At 42.1% G+C, this 16,000-nt stretch overlaps 1 long non-coding RNA gene across 1 annotated transcript in view; it reads left to right on the top strand.

The window, feature by feature from the left end:
- Positions 1–213: 213 nt before the first annotated feature.
- Positions 214–16,000, top strand: part of LOC118251107 (uncharacterized) — an 87,524-nt gene continuing 71,737 nt past the window's right edge. Inside the window, exon 1 of the long non-coding RNA XR_004779661.2 lies at positions 214–287. This is a non-coding gene — a long non-coding RNA (uncharacterized LOC118251107). The remainder of the gene's footprint in view (positions 288–16,000) is intronic.

The following is a 16,000-nucleotide window of genomic DNA, read 5'->3' as shown; positions in this document are numbered from 1 at the left end:
TATTTTGAATTGTGCTCACAGCTCGAAACGCCTTGGAGCTAACTTTCTTTCTTTGGGTCTCATATTGTACCAGTGGTCTCTCACTTCTGCACTGGCTCTGGACGTGGAGTGGAATGTAACCTGGTTGTCCAGGGCTGGCTGCTAATTACAGCTTTAATTTTATTGCATTTAGGAGGAGACAGATATCCAGCCTTTTCTTACCCCTAACTACGGATCTGCAGAAAGGCATGAGGGCAGATAAGGGGTGTTGACAGAGCGCATGGCCCCGATGGCAAATTGCCCATCTGGTGAGTAAAACCTGCTATTGATGAGCCATGAAACGATGACTATTACTCTACCAACATATGTAGATAGATACAGTCATATATCTACATACACATACAGTCATTACACACACATAAACATCTTTGTTTCCATATGTTGTTCACAGAATCAATTAAAAATATTAGAAAGGAGAAGAAAAGGTAAGTTTTATATTACTCGTGTACAAAATTCCTTATGTAATACATGCTTCATTTCTTCTGGGGACTTCTTGAAGAAGTTACTAATATATAAGCAGTGAAACTTAAAAGAAACCAACTGGAACCTAAATAGTTTCTTGTAATTTCTACAGTTTTATAACAAGCAAAAAAAATGCACTTTAAGGCAACAGAAACGAGCTATTATTATACTGTAAGAATGTAAAAGCAAGGCTGTTCTCTTAGCTTTAAATACTGCAAAAATTATTTTAATTTTGAAAAGGGTAGGCTGTAGTTTTGTTACAAATTGCAGCCCCCTTGCTTTAAAAGTGAAACAGCCAATTTATATTAGTTGAAGGTCAGTCTGTGCATTGTTTGTCTTTTATTCAGAATTCTTGGATCACAGTACGTTAGAAATTGCTGCAGTAGATTTTACCATAAATATTCAGGTTCTGTGGTGCATTATTCCTTGAGTAATTCCATTGATTTCAGAACTTGAGGCCAGATTCCTCTGGAAAGAGGAACAGCTGATCAGTCCTGAAATATGAATATTACCATGGCCTGCTTTGCAGTGTGGTGATGAACTTAACTGGTGTAGCATCAGCTCTGCTCCTTGTTCTGTGCACTGTCATGACCGGCAGTCATGGTGGGCCCTGTACAGCACCTCTTGAAATTGATAGGAACCTTTCCACTGAGTTCATCAGGTATTGGGTAGTTAGGGATCTTGAACCAGATCAAATAGCAGCTATTAATGTAGCCTGGCCTTCTTCCAGCTTTAGTTATTGCCTGTGGTGCTTATGCAATCTGTTTGTTATATAATTTTCTCACATTTCATAAAAGAAAGAGAATGACTCAAAAGCATGCTATGCCACTTGGTATTTTTGTTTGTGTGTTGTCACTTACCTCTATTCAATGAAGATAAATCCAGCAGCCATCTAGCTACTCACCCTTTCTGTAAGTGTTGATGTTTCTGAACACTGGTGTTACATTTATATGATTAACCAAAATGATTACAGAAGTTCAAAGCCATGTTCATGTTCTCTTTAAGTACTCATTTTTCAAAATTGGGATAGATGCTTGTTACTGTTGAAAGAAAAAACATAAAACGTTTGGCCATGCCTCAAAAATATGCTGTAAGTCTTGATGGAAAGATCCTGTCTTGGTGCTGAGGATGTTTCAGAAATGGAGCTGGTTGAAATAGTTCCAATTTTAAGACAGTGTCAGCCCTTTTAATTTAAATTTCAGGCAGGCTGTTAAGAGTTGAAGAGCAGGGACACAGTCAGTGAGGAGCCTACCATTGTTACAGGCACATGAATTTAGCATTGGAGAAGGGTGTGTTTTCGGCACTACTGACTGAAGAAAGCCAGAAGGTCACTATCCAGATTTTGGTAGCTCTCATCACACTACAAGTTTTCTCTCAGCTCCATTTCCACCAGCAGTTTGTCCTGCTCTCTGCTTTTTTACTCTTGTTATTTGAATGAAACAGGTGTTTCACAGAGAGACTGAGTGCTTACAGCTCTAATCTCTCTCTCACAACTGGATCTTTTGTACTGTCTGGTGGATTAATAGGGGGTGAGGTGCTTAAAAAAAATAAACAGCGAGTGCAAACAGTGGGAAGGAGGGGGAAAGGAGTGAAGCTGTTTTGGCTGATTGAGTGAGATGATGTCATTTATTTAGCAGAAGAGATACAGTAGTCAGGAGATGCTGTAAGAGGAAGGGCTTCTTTGAAGGAAATAGTGCAGTATACCACCGAGAGCTAGTACACCACCAACGGTGAGCCAAACCGCAGCCTATCTGTTAGTGGCCAATGGAAAAAGTTCATTGGTTTTGAAGCCTCAGAGCTCAGGTGCAGTGAAAGAGAATAGGGGCTCATTGTTAAGGCAGGGATCAGCACTCCCTTTTGTTCGTTCCCCTGCCCCCCTCCTCCTTTGGCACTACAATAATAGTATCTTGTCACTCCTAAGACATGCTGGCATAGATCACGTTCACTGATGGATGTTCAGTCAATGAATGTACTAAAATGGTTTGTTTCTGTTGATATATGTCTTTGTAGGCTCCTCTAAAGGGAATGTAAATAAATGAACCCTTCACCAGTGATTTCTTTCACTGTAGTCCAGTTTAACCCCTGAGTGCCTCCCTGATAGGATGGAGGCAAATGTTTTACTGTCTTATATTGCTACTCCTTTTGCCTCTTTCCTGAGTTTCACTTATACAGTTTGCTGTTGGGATACACAGGCAAATCACTTTTTAAAATCACTTTTTAAAAACAGTATTCAGTCAAACGAGGTAGAGAAGTTAAGATGGGCAGTCAAGAAAGGTTTGAGTCGAATGTCTGGTGAGACCACTGAAAAGATTTCTCATGAGTTCACTGGGAACCGTGGGGGTGAAGACAAGCTTTTGAGATTCACTCCTTTTAATCTGTGTGTGAGACCTGGTTTGTATGGGTTTGTGAATTGTAGAACTGGAATGTTTTTTCTTCTGTGGTCAGTTCTCATTAGCATACCACTGCAGTGGTACTCGTCCTTAGGACACTGGAACTCAAAAACATTTTCAGAAAATATCTGGAACAAATCTGTCCTTACTGATTAACCATAAATAGCTTTTGTGGAGAAGATAGGCATAATTATTCTCAAGAGAATTATTTCCTCTCAAATGTATGGAAATGAGAGTTTTGAGAGATTTGCATAGTTTTTAGAGGTCTGTTCTGGACTATAAAGTGCTCATACTTGCTCATACTTTACCTACAGGAAAACAAAATGCCATATTCTGTAATTGTGCATTCAAAGAACCATTTAATAACCACAGTGGCCAAAACCCATTTTCTTAAAGTCTCTTTACTCTACTGTTAGATTAAGGGGGCTTGCTTTTCAGAGAAATCTGTATACCAGCAGAAACATGCTTCTGGTGAAGATGGAAGATGGTGAAGATGGAAGGTAACAGGGCTGACGCTGTCAGTGTAATTTCAATTGTCATTTGGAAAAATTGCAAAACTGATTACAGTTTCCCTTCTGTTTCCATAATCAGACAAATCTATCGTGGAATAGGATATGTGTGTACAGCAGACATTGAGAGTGGTGGAGTGTCATATGCTCATGCAGAAATGCTCAGAAGTGCTCATGCAGAGCATTACAGGGTGTAATCCATGTAACCTTGTAACTAGTTCATGTGTTGGGACAATATACAGTCCTTGTATGATGTATAGGGAACAAAGGCAATTAAAAACAGCCTTCTCCCACTTCATCCTCTTGTATGTAGGAGATGCAAATGCCAGATTTTGCCAGGAGACCAAACATTGACAGAGATCATCCCTTCCTAAAATGTTATTGCTAAATCTCATCTGCTCTATAGTCCTAAATGCAAACATACTCACTGAAGGAGAAAACCTTTTAAAGATGCTTTTCAGCACCATTTTTAGCCTACATGCTTGCTGCCCTGATAATAACGTGCTATCTAGAAGCTGTGTTCCGGAACGGGGAACTTTGTACCACCACCACCTTCTCTTGTATATTTATTGTAGTGTAACCTAGGGAATTTATTGAATACTTGGCTATGAGGACAATGGAACATCCAGTATCTCCATATCATTTCTTTGTTATTCATGGTCTCAGTGTAGTAACATGCAGTGCCAGATGTGAGTAAGAAGGAGGGGTGAGAAAGAGAACTTCAAATGACTGTGATGAATAGTTGAAAGTGAACAGAGGGGCTTTTAAACCTCCTTTAAAGAAAGCCTAATGCTCTGCTTCCCTAAGCAGCAGGCTGCTGATGATGGAAAAGTCACAGACATACCTGCAGAGATTTGGGAAGCTCTTGTTTCAGTAGGTCTTTATGGAAGCTAAAAAAATTTTTCCGTGTTTCTGCCAACTTGGTTGGTGTGTCTAAGTTGGGTTTCTTTGTGTTTTGCTATCGGGACAACATGCAACAACTTGGACAGTGCTGAATTCCAAACTATTTAATCTTTGTACCACACTGTGAGGAGTTAGTTACCCACAGCAAGTCCAGGCTCTGCTTTTGTCTGGTGTTGTACCATACAGTGTCAGAATGGGTATATTGTGATTAACTGAAGTCACACAGAGCGAAGAATTTTGCTGGGAAAACAGTTATTTGTCATCAAGACCATTGCCAATGTGACCAAGTTCAAATTTCACGTGGTTGTAATCTTCTTCTCAATGCACCTTCGAGGTGTGAAACATAAAGGACTCGATTTCCTTGGTTTATGCTGATTGCCTTGATAGGAAAATGCACTCAAAGAGCCTTAGCTGTGAAGTTAACACAGTTTGTGTGGGGGTGAGCTAATGGGCATAGCAGGCCATGCCTCCTTGCACAGACATTTAGGAAATAGTAAAGCAAATAAGCCCAGTGGTGCCAAAATCAGAGCGATAGCTGATGAAGCCCTGATGGGGAGAACAGCCAAACAGTGTGAATGGAATGTCAGTAAGCACAGAAGTTAAAAATATACATCTCAAACCTTGAGGACACTCTGGGGACTAAGAAGCTATATTGATACTAGACTTCAAAAGATCCAAATAAACAGCAGGTTTTCTCAATGCATAGAACTACATACTTGTGATGTCAGAGAGATGTTATTTCTGTGCTGCAAATCTCAAGACAGATGCCTAAAAAAAACAGTCCAGACACACTGCTTCTTATTTCATTTACATTTATAATTGTTCTTACTTTGTTTTCATTTATCTTAGAAACTTCTAGTGACTCCTAAATTTCCTTATTTATAGCTAATGCTTGTTTAGGGGAGAGTGCATGGCCTGTGTGGTTCTGAGCAGTGTTTCAGAGTGCTGCAGTTCAGCTTGTGTCTGTGCTGGGTGACCTTGGACAAATAAATCAGGAATAATAACATTGATCTGCTTTCCGAGATGCTTTGAGATACACAGATAAAAAATGCCAGAGGAGAGAAAGGTGTAAATCTAAAGCCAGACTTTTCCTGGATACTTCTCAGTATTATGAGGACCAGTGGCTTCCCAGTTTCAAACCCAGTATAGACTGTGGCTGTCTTTTTTTTCTAAACAAATGATGGTAGATATGATGGTTCAGTGGAAACTGCTGGAAATATCTACAGTTCTGGTATCTCCATCTGTGTTACCTTGTGAAGCAACTGGGAGTGCTTTTGCAGATACACTTTAACTCAGTTTGAGCTGTCTAAGGAAAACAGAAAAAAGAGTAAGGTAGAAAATGTTGTTATTAGCACCCTGGCTGGTCTATTGGAGAAGCTCATATAAAAGCAAAGGCAAGACAAATACAGATCAAATAAGAAAATAAGGTGTACCAAATTTTAATAGAAGAGAGAAGCTCTGGAATAATTCACTGTGGTACAAAATCTTTGAGTCAAAGCTGTAGGCTGGATTAATTGATGACTGTATTCTATGAACAGATCAGATTGGTGAACTGTGATGCTACTCTCAGAGGTGAAGAATGAAGCAGTGCTGTAGAGGAAACTGAAGAGCCAGTTGTTGTTACAACACGGTGTATTTCTGATAAATGCCAACCTCCATCTGGGGGCCAAATCACATGGGTTTATGGGTTTGAGAGAGCTGCAGCTATCTGTTGCAGGAAGAACAGCCTCACTCATGGCAGCACAGCTTATGCAGGTAGATGTGAATGGGAATAGCAGCATCAGAATATTAGAGACCTGCGCATCCTCGTGTAGAGGCTTCTTTCTCTCTGAGAACATGAAACTCCTGTTTTCCGCACATGTTGTTTTGCCCAGGCTAGGCTTCCCAACAAAAACACAGGAAGTGTAAGAAAAGACATAAGAACAGGGTTTTAAAAGATATGTGATAAAGCAGCATCTAGATTCACCAGGTAAAATCAGGGCCTACTGTCCCTGCTGTACTGCTGAGCAGTAGCAGGCACCCCTGCTGTGCCAACACTTAAACAGGGAGCAGCGTTTTGCTCATGGATGGCTCTGGCCATGTAAGTTGTTACAGTGTGAAAGGGAAGAGCTGTGTTTGAAGGAGACCGTTTCTGTGCATTTCTTCTCGTTCTGTTTTAGAGAATGCTGTCGTCCTCATGAAGAAAAATACCCTCCATAACCTGTTCTGTATTTTAATACATCCAGACTATTTGTAGGAGAACGAAGCTCAGGTTGCTGAGCTTTTCTTTATGTATCCCACCTTGCAAATACCCTTGGTTAATCTTGTAACTTCTGTGCTTCAGTAGTGCAAGAGGGCTCTGTAGCACGAGGTGAGCTTCAGCTGCTTGTAGAGCTGGATTTGAGATCTGTTACTGAGATCTCATCGCAGGGCAGCGTGCTACAAAGTGGGACACTTGAAAGCTACGAGCTGGGGAGGGGGAAAGTGCTGCATGAGCAAGAAGTGAGATTATGAACTAGAATTCAATTTGGAGTGTTTGGAGCCACATAAATAGATTAGGGGGTTGTAAAAGAAAACCCTCAGGGATTCAGAATTGCAGCCAAAGAGGAGGGGAAACATAACACGTTTGTACCCTGTGATTTATGCACCAAATAAGTTTGAATTCGTCACTGATGTGAAGTGGGTTTGGAAGGATTAATAAGCCTTACCCAGCACTTATTGTATGATGATCAGCTATAAATCTTCTCTGAGCGAAATAGGAAGTAGTCAAATCCCTTCTCTCTGGAGATGGGAGGTATTTGTGCCATTGTTCAGGGGGAGCCCAGTTTGAATTCTGCTTTATTTCTCAGGGTGAGGCTACCAATTGCTCACAGCAACTTGGCCATTTCCCATTTGCTCAGAGGACACATGCTGCCCAATGGGCCTGGTAAGGGATGGGAGCACTGGGTGAGAGCATGAACTCCTGTTTGCCTGGCCTGTAAATTAGCAGCCTGCAGTTCCCTTCTAGGAATGGGTCTATTTGCCTGCAGAGTGAACAGAAAAAGCGTGAAAGTGCTGTAGGTTGCAAACTCCTTGTTGTTGCTTTTCTTGCTCTGTGTCAGTCCTGAATGACTTTTAAGCTCATTTGGCCTACTTGTTGTGGTTGTTTGAAGTGGAAAACTTTACATTAAGGACTAAAAATCCTGTTCTAGTTGATGCTTTGCCCATCTGGCTTTGCGCCAGAAACAGTATGACTTTTGTTTTCTTCTGAGCATGTGTCAGCTGGTGACCCACCACACCTTCTCTTGTGTGGCCTGTGTAAACCAATGCCGACTGGAGCTTCAAAGACTGCCTTTCCTCCCCGTAGGACTCTACCTCACACTTATTTCCAATAAACTGCCATCCTCTCGATTTTCCACAAGCACCAGTGTAACTGAGTGGTAACCTCAGCATATGAAAATCTGTGTGGCAGATGAAAAAAATATCATTAGGCTCGAGGCAGCTGGAGCGCAATCATGAAGCACACAGGGCTCAGCTCCCTTATACATATTTAGAATTTAAGAGAAATTCTCTTCAGCTGTTTGATGGAGGTAAAATTCTTATTGAAGCAGGAAAGAGGGAGTGTGAACTGTTTGACCAAACAAATTGTTGTTCATCTGAAGAGTATGGAAGAGCAGAGTTACCTGTCCTTGGGAAGAGGTCAGGCTAGGTAGGCAGCTGTGAACCCCCTGGGGTCAGGGAGCCAAAGTTGTTGGGCTTTAGAGGGAGAGGCACGAGAAGATGCACTGTGTGTAAGACACAGTGAGTCCTCCGTATGGCAAAACAGACTGCCGCTATGTTATCAAAGGTATCTTTTGTTTATTACTTTCTTTATTATTTAAATGAATCTTTAATGTCTTTCTGTTAAATGTACCTGAACTTACCCAACTGATATTTATGACAACGTGGCTGCTGCAAACTGATTGCACAGTATGTAGCTGCTCCACTCAAGGCGTCCTGGTGGCCTGAAGCACAAGGCTGTGATGGACCTATCAGCACTTGCTCTCGAGTCCATCCTTGGAAATGTCGAAGGCTTCTCTCCCCTGAGGGTACACCAAGAGGTCATCGTGGTTACTGAGAAGCAGGGTGTGTGGAGTAGAAACAATACCTGCTCTTTTCAGCGTAGCTGAGTGGTCCTAGAGAGCCAGAGTAGTTCCTAAGCCAGGAGTCACATGTATGTGTCACCACAGCTGTTGACCACAGCAGTAGTTCCAGCTGGCTCTTTCCCATTTTCCAGTGAGGGGGCATTGCCTGTTTGCTTCTAAGTGGACCTTGGAACAAGCTGGAATACCCAAACGAAAATCAAGTGAGAATTGCCTTGGATTAAATCTAACTTTTGCAAGTCAATGAAGTCTGTATGAAAGCGCTTGCAAAGCTGATGGGTAGAGCTTCTCAGGATTAGGCTCCTGGTAGTACTCTTGTGAATAATGACCATGGAGCCAGGACCATAAAAGGCATTAAAATACTCTTCCTAAGTACACTTACCCCCGTGCACAGCTATGGAATGTGATTTTGAAATGCCTCAAATTCACACACAGAATCTGTCACCGTTCCCTGTGACCTTGATCAGGAGCATTTCTTTTAATGCCTGTTATGCTTCCAGATAAGCCGAGCACCACCCATTGACCCAGGCGGGTCATTAGCCTCTTCCTCTTTATCAGGAATCCTTCAGCCAATTAATCACGCACTGCTCTGCAATCTTGAGGCTCAATTATGCCTGGACAAGTGTTGCTCAGCTGTTCCTCCTGCTACAGATGTGGCATATCCTGAGATTAGCTCCAATTCACAGAAGGTCACTGATTCGGTATCAGGCACTAAGAAAAGCTGGGCTGTCTGGGAGGGAAGTGACACCATCTTAGAAGCATTTTATCACAAAGTAAGTGTAGATGTCTAAAAAATCCTGCTTGCCACCACCACATCACAGCAAGTCCTTTTCACTCACTGTTACCTCTCATCCTGAGACAACTTACTAGTTTTTTCTAGATGGAGATGTCAGCAGACTAATAACCTGTTAGTAGCGCACTGATGACAGACAGTAGCTAGTCCTTCTTTGGGGAGAAGATAGCTTTACTTTTGAATTCCTGCGAGAAACCTGGTTTTCCCTGTTCTGTGAAAATCCTTTTTATGCACATTAACTGAGCATGTTTTGTGGCCCACACAAGTACGGTGGAGCACCCACTGAAACTAGGAGCAGGCTGTACCTAGTTCTGGCCCCATGATTCTGCATTTGTGAGGGTCTTCCTTTGTAACTTATTTTACTTAAATCCAGTTGCACAGAAACACAGGCAAACGTGGAGTTGAGATGCTTGCAGTTCTATAAAATGATAGTCTGCTTTTAGAAAATTGGTCATCCAGTTTCTATAAGAAGACTTTATTTAAAAATTCTGAATTTTGTGTCTTTGGATATTGTACTTACTAGGCTTTTATTAAAAAAAACAACAACAACAAACAACGCACTATTTTGAACCAGATAAGCAGATGCTGAATATGTAATTGTTTACTATAAAAAATGTTTTCTGTACAGAATAGCTACCCTTTATTGCTCTCAGATTTAAAGTAGGTTTTATTGGAAACCCCTACAGAATGAAAGCAGTATACGCACCGCAGCTGTGGACGGTGCAATGTCAAGTCAGCAAGCAGCCAGGGTCTGGTTCTGCACCCTGCCCCTGGCCAGGGGCACTTCACATGCTGTTGTGGACACAGAGATGTACAGTGAGGTTAAGCAGGGCTTGGAGCTGCATCCGAACAATGTGATTTAGCTGGGGCCGGAGCAGCTGGAAGCACACAGCAGGGCTCTGTGCTCGCTCGAAGGGCTTAGCCTGCTGGTTTGACAGCTGGAATGCTGCTGCCTTGGAACACCCAGCTATTCTGCACCTCGCTTTCTGCAGACAGAGCTATTGCTGCTACATATCAGCATCTAAATTTGCAGTATTGGCTGGAGCTGTTGTGGGTGAGACATCGCACAGAAGTGTAAGCAAGGTAGCCCTTTTTTTTGTAACAAGTTACCACTGATCAGACCGGGGAAAAGCGTAGCGTGTTGCCCAAGGTTAACACAGATAATAAATGGCAGGACTCGGAGAAAACCCCAAACTGTGCTGATTTTCAGGGTTGCAGGTAGGAGTAGGCTGTACAGTTCAGTTGGGGGCAGCTAATTTACCCTGGAGGGTACCCAATAGGAACCAGCTAGAGTTAAGAACAGAGCAGATATGACAGCTGGCACTCTGGAGAGTGAAGGACATGCTTTTTTTCCATCAAATTAAATGTTTTTGTTCTCACTGCTGTCCACCCACAGTTAGCCATTAAATCATCAGGTAAAGACAACAGAGACTGGGTGAGGAGGTGAGGAGCGGTGTGTGCTTGTTACTGTGATCACCCAGTTCAGCACGAGTTAGTGGATATTAATGCAGCAGCTCTCTCCTGGGCTGCTTTGCAGAAGGGACACCTATCCATAAAAAGGAATAATTATTGGAAAACTTGAATAATAATTGAATAATAAACTTGAGCCAAACTTTTACTGCTCTTCATTTTTCTACTAGTATATTCAAGTTATTTGAAAGGCATCTTTGCTATCACTGGAAAGCACAAGAAATTTTTGGCCATGTATTCAGGATTAAAATTTGCCACATTACTTCCCACATTGCAATATTTATAAATAATTCTAAAAGATTAAACATAAAAAGTTATTTCTCAGCTTTGGCCCCAAACCTTTCAACCTCTTTGTGTCTAGGAATTAAAATATGCGGCATATAATCCGAAAGGGATTATGTAGCGCTTTTTCACCAGTGCTGTATCTCCAGTGCTCTGCCTGGGTCTTGGCAAAATGAAGAAAAACTAAGTGAAGTTTATTTCCCCTGTGGCCTTATTTTATCAGGTCTGTCTAAAAGCATGTCCTTCTACTTTTGTTATTGCATTGCCACGTGTTGGACAAGGATTACTTCTTGCTTGAAAAAAGTGAAATCTTATTTTCAGTTAATTTCACCAGTTATAAAATACAACTTGAGCATCATTGTTCATTATTAAAGCTAAGTAATTTGCTTTCCCATGTCTCAAATGGAAAGCTTAACATCACCAGGCTCCTTTTAGAGGTGGGGATGCAGAGGCCCAGAAGTACAGTAAGTTGCCCAGGATCACCCCGTAGCTCAGTAGTAGTCTCAGGAGTAAACCCCATGTTTCTCTGCTTAGTCCAAGCAGCGTCGCTTTCTTTGGAGTCACATAAAATTGAGTTGAATTATAAGATATACTTTTGATGGGTTTGTGGATGAGCAGAATATTAATAACTGTGGTACTGGCCAGGGAAAATATTTGTGTTGAGATGCTAATTATCTATCAGGTGTGACTGTATGTGATTTAGCAGAGGAACTCCATGAGATTAGGAAAAGACAGACCTACATCAGGATATCCAACAAGTAATATTGAACTGCAGTAAGGTGCAAATATTTCAGTCAAACAGAGAAACAGAACTGAAAGCCTGACCTTATAATGAGTTACGGTGGTAAAACAATTCAGTGTTTGGTCTTTAGAGGTGGAGATGAGATGGGGCCCTAAGCACTGAGAGCTATGGCCAGCTAACAGTGCTGTGAATGTGTCTGTCAATTTAAAGAATATTGAGTCCTGTAAATATCTGTGCTGTGTTCTTCCTCTAAATCTTCTAGTTTCTCAGTGCTGCTTCTCTTCCCCTTTTCTCCGTAAGAAATTAGGGACTCTCAGTGATGGTTGTGATACCTTTCCCAAGGTCCTTGGTTCCGGCTGGATGTGGACGAGGTTTCACAAGGCTTTGGATTAAGGTCCCGCAAGCAAATGCCAGCATGTGTGTAAGCACTGCTGTGTGCCTCTCTCCTCTAATTTATTACCTTACAGCGACTGAATACAGAGGAAATTAGAGATTCAGATTTGTACCTTCTCCCCAAAAAAAGAAAAAAAAAAGAAAAAAGAAAGGGGGAAGGATCCCACCAAAATTGCTTTGTGATTCACTATGGGGTCGTGACCCCATCCCGCTGAGACCACTGTTCGAAAGTAGTAACTCGGTAGCTGGAGTTTTTTAAAGTGGTTGTTGATTGGCTTAGCTCTAAGAAAATCACATTTCCCTGAAACTCTTAGGGATACTTTAAATGGGTGGATTATCCAGCTGCCTGATTAGAAGTTTGGGTTATGTAAACACTGCGTGTTTAGATTTAGGCTTTTCAGTTGAAGTCCAGGCAGCTGTTTGCACTTAACTCCATCAAGAAGCCCAGTTAATCAAAGAGCAGGAAGGATTTTTTACCTCCTTAAACCTGTGTCATTATTTCTGCTGTCCAAACTCTTTGGAGTTAGGCTTGCTGCGTAGAACAAGGTATTTGGGGCGTTCTGCTGAGGAAATAGGAAAAATGGATGGGGTTTTGGTTAGCGGGATGTTGTGCCTTGTGGATTTTTCCCCCTTTGCCATGACGTAGTCATTTCTCCAGTCAAACCTGCGTCAAGCCTCAAAATTGCAGCCGGTTCATACCTTTCAAGCTGTGTCGTGGCGGTGATCTGTGTTGTTAGACAGTCTTGTTTGATAACTTCTCTGCATATTTGAATACTGAAGGATCAGCTTGCTTTTGCAACATTAGTGAACAGACCCTGAAATTAAATCCTTTTCTGATAGAGCGGGCAGGGAGCAGGCAGAGATCTGTGCGGGACTGGGCAGTGTGCGGCACCTTTCCACTGCTCAGGCCTCAATGTCCATGTCTGTAGCTGGAGAACAGCAGATGTCAGTGACATTTTTCATGGTCTTGGTACTTTTACACCACAAGGATCCTACGCCCTGCACCTTCTCATTATTATTTTTTTTTTTTCTAATAGCTCCAGCAAGTCCACTCGGGGCACTCATAGCCCAAAGCTGTTTGCGTGCCGTGACATGAGGTACATGTTACACTGCTTCATGGTGCTTGCTCAGAGAGAGAAACATCAGCAGAGGACAAAGTGGGAGAAGGAGAGGGTGTGCTGGGGAGCAGGGAGCCGCCAGCCTGCGGGGACACAGGGGACAGTGGCACATCCCCGCATGCACTGGGGCACGTTCGTGCTGCATCTCAGAGCTGTTTGGGCCAAGGAAGAAGAGACAGGGAGAGTTCCAGTTACAATCCTTGTATCACAGGCTATATGCCCTTTCCTGTCATCTTATACTTGCCTTGAGTTTTTGCTAGGCAAAAAATAATTAAATAGGTTGCTGTTTAAGTCCAACTTGAATTTTTGAGTCTTATTTGGGGAGCTTATTAGAACAGGAGATTGAGGCAGATCCATCTCAAAGCTGCAATTCGCTCATGTCGCTTTCATGCACACGTCCCATTTCCAAACATAAAGATCTGTGTACCCTCTTTACACTGGATTTCTTTTAGGGACCTCTCAGCTGTGTGAATAGATAGGACAGCAGGGTAACTAGCCTAACACTTCAGGTTCCAAGCAAACTAAAGAGTCTTTGTGTAGCAAAGACAGAGACAGAGTCGTTCTCCAGAAAAAAAAAGGAAACTGCTAAAAAATGTGTTTTATTTTTTGTGTTCTGTTTTAACCCCTACCCATTTTGAAATTTCAGAAAAAAAAAAGAAACTTTTTGTGGAACAGCTTCTCTCAGCAAGTGTTTCTTTACATCCCACTTCTGGTTGCAATTATAAATTATAATTTTGCTTTTTAGTTACAAGTCACTGATACTGATTGTTGATTTCTATTTTCAACATTTTTTTTCTAACTCTAGAGATACCCAGAGGCAAACAATAAGCACTTCAATGTGCAGCTCTGATAGCATGTGTACTTGTCATTAGCTAAAAATAATTTATGCTTCCTTGTATTTATGCTTACAGCTGGACTCTGTGCTACCCAAGCAATATATAATACAGTTCAAATTTGTAAAGAAGTAAAAAAAGGTTAAAATTTGTCAAGCAAAATTCTTTATTTTTTCTAAAATAAAACAGACAAGGAAAATTGTCTTATCCAGGTCTTTAAAACTGCCAGCTCTTAGATAGTTCCAATTGTGACAGCATCACCGGTGAACTCTCAAGGTTCTGTTAGCACACAAGTAATGCCGCTTGCATCGTGCTGTCCTGAACCACAGAGAGCCCTGCTGTGAGCTTTCACGGCCAGAGAGGAAGCACCCAGAGAACTGTGCCCTACCAGGGTAGGCATTTCCCTGTCAGTTTACTGGATGATAAATCCAAGACCTGAATTCCAGCCTGAGTTGCTGATCAGTGTCATGCTGCAATTACAGAAAATATTTTTGAGATTTTTTTTTGCTAAATATTGATTTACTTTTAATTTATCAAACCAACCTTAAGTTATATTTTATAATGTACATGCCTTTGCCTGTAATTATAGCTAATACTTACGATCTTGTTAACAAAGGAAACGCGTGTCTAATTACCATGTGGAAACCCTGACTGACGCAAGGATCATTCTGTCTTGTGCACTGTATGGCGCCTAGGGACAAATATACTCCTGTAAGAATTAGAATAAAACTATACAAATAATAAGCATATGGAGATAAAATAGAAAAGGACTCTGGTGAAAAGTTGTCATGTGTGCTGACATGTAACAACGTTATCTAATATTGAGATATTGATCAATATTTGCAAACAATTTAAACTGATGTGATGGTCCTGACAGGCAAGTCAGACAATTAAACCATCTTTAATATTTCCCTTCCTTTTGTTCTCATTGCTCTGGTGACACTTCTCATGTGCCGATCTCTAAGGTTTCAGTTGGCTGTCAGGTTGTGGCAAAGACTGCACAGCATATGTAAAGAAGCGATACTGAGGTTTTGTTGGTATTGCTCATATTGTTTATTTTTGGGGAACCAGACATCTGGATGGAATGTAATATTGTCACAACCTTTTTGCATTTTGTGCCTGTTCTTTTCTACTTGCCTCTCTTGTTTTGCAAGCCTTGCCCATGAAATGGAGCAGGCAGTGTTTCAGGTACCTCTTCCTAGGCAATGCTGTGCTATTTACCACACGTGGAGGGCTCTGGTGGCCCTTCTACAAAGAACAGGGTGGTATGTGGGGCTTGGTTTTGTTACAGCGTGCCAGGCTAGAATAGCATCATAAGGCACCGGGCTCCTGGGAGCTGCTTCCACCTTCTACCTGTGATTAACACAGCAGGCCACTTTATGTCACTATTGCTCCACGTTCAAATGTGGCTGGAGCAGCGTTCAGTGAGCAGCAGAGCAGGATGCACTTTCCAGTTTCTTCTGTACTTCAGAAATCCACCCTTCCAGGATTGGGGTCTCAGGGTTGGCCTTGGTTGGCTCCTTTCGGTGGGGATGTCCCCGTCAGCCATGCTCCATCTAGATGACTCTGGTTTCCAAACAGGGGAGATACCTGGGCACTGGGGCTCCCCAGGCAATTATTTCCTTTCAGGTTGTGCTCCTCCGTGACTTCAGCTGAAAGTAGATGGGCTGAGGCATGACCTCATCTACTTTTTCTCTTTGCCCTCCAACTTTTGGGACAGCTGGTTACATACTGATGTGGAAACTGGGCTTAGCAGCCACCCAGTCAGGAGTGGTAGCAAGCCAGTCCTCCCTCCCTGCAAGAAGGCTGTGGCCAATAAGTAAATGTCACGCTTGCCGAGATAAGGGTAATAAAATCTCATGCCTGAGGGCATAAGACAATCATTGCAGAAGTCAAGCTGGAATTCCTTCCCAAACATGCTACAGCATTGTGCGATTGCTTCAGCCAGCAGTTCTCATGAGTTTTC

This window comes from Cygnus atratus, chromosome 3, assembly GCF_013377495.2.
Source record: "Cygnus atratus isolate AKBS03 ecotype Queensland, Australia chromosome 3, CAtr_DNAZoo_HiC_assembly, whole genome shotgun sequence".
In the NCBI taxonomy this organism is placed as follows: domain Eukaryota; kingdom Metazoa; phylum Chordata; class Aves; order Anseriformes; family Anatidae; genus Cygnus; species Cygnus atratus.
The sequence above is the reverse complement of the archived record's forward strand: the minus strand, read 5'-3'. Positions and strand labels throughout refer to the sequence as shown.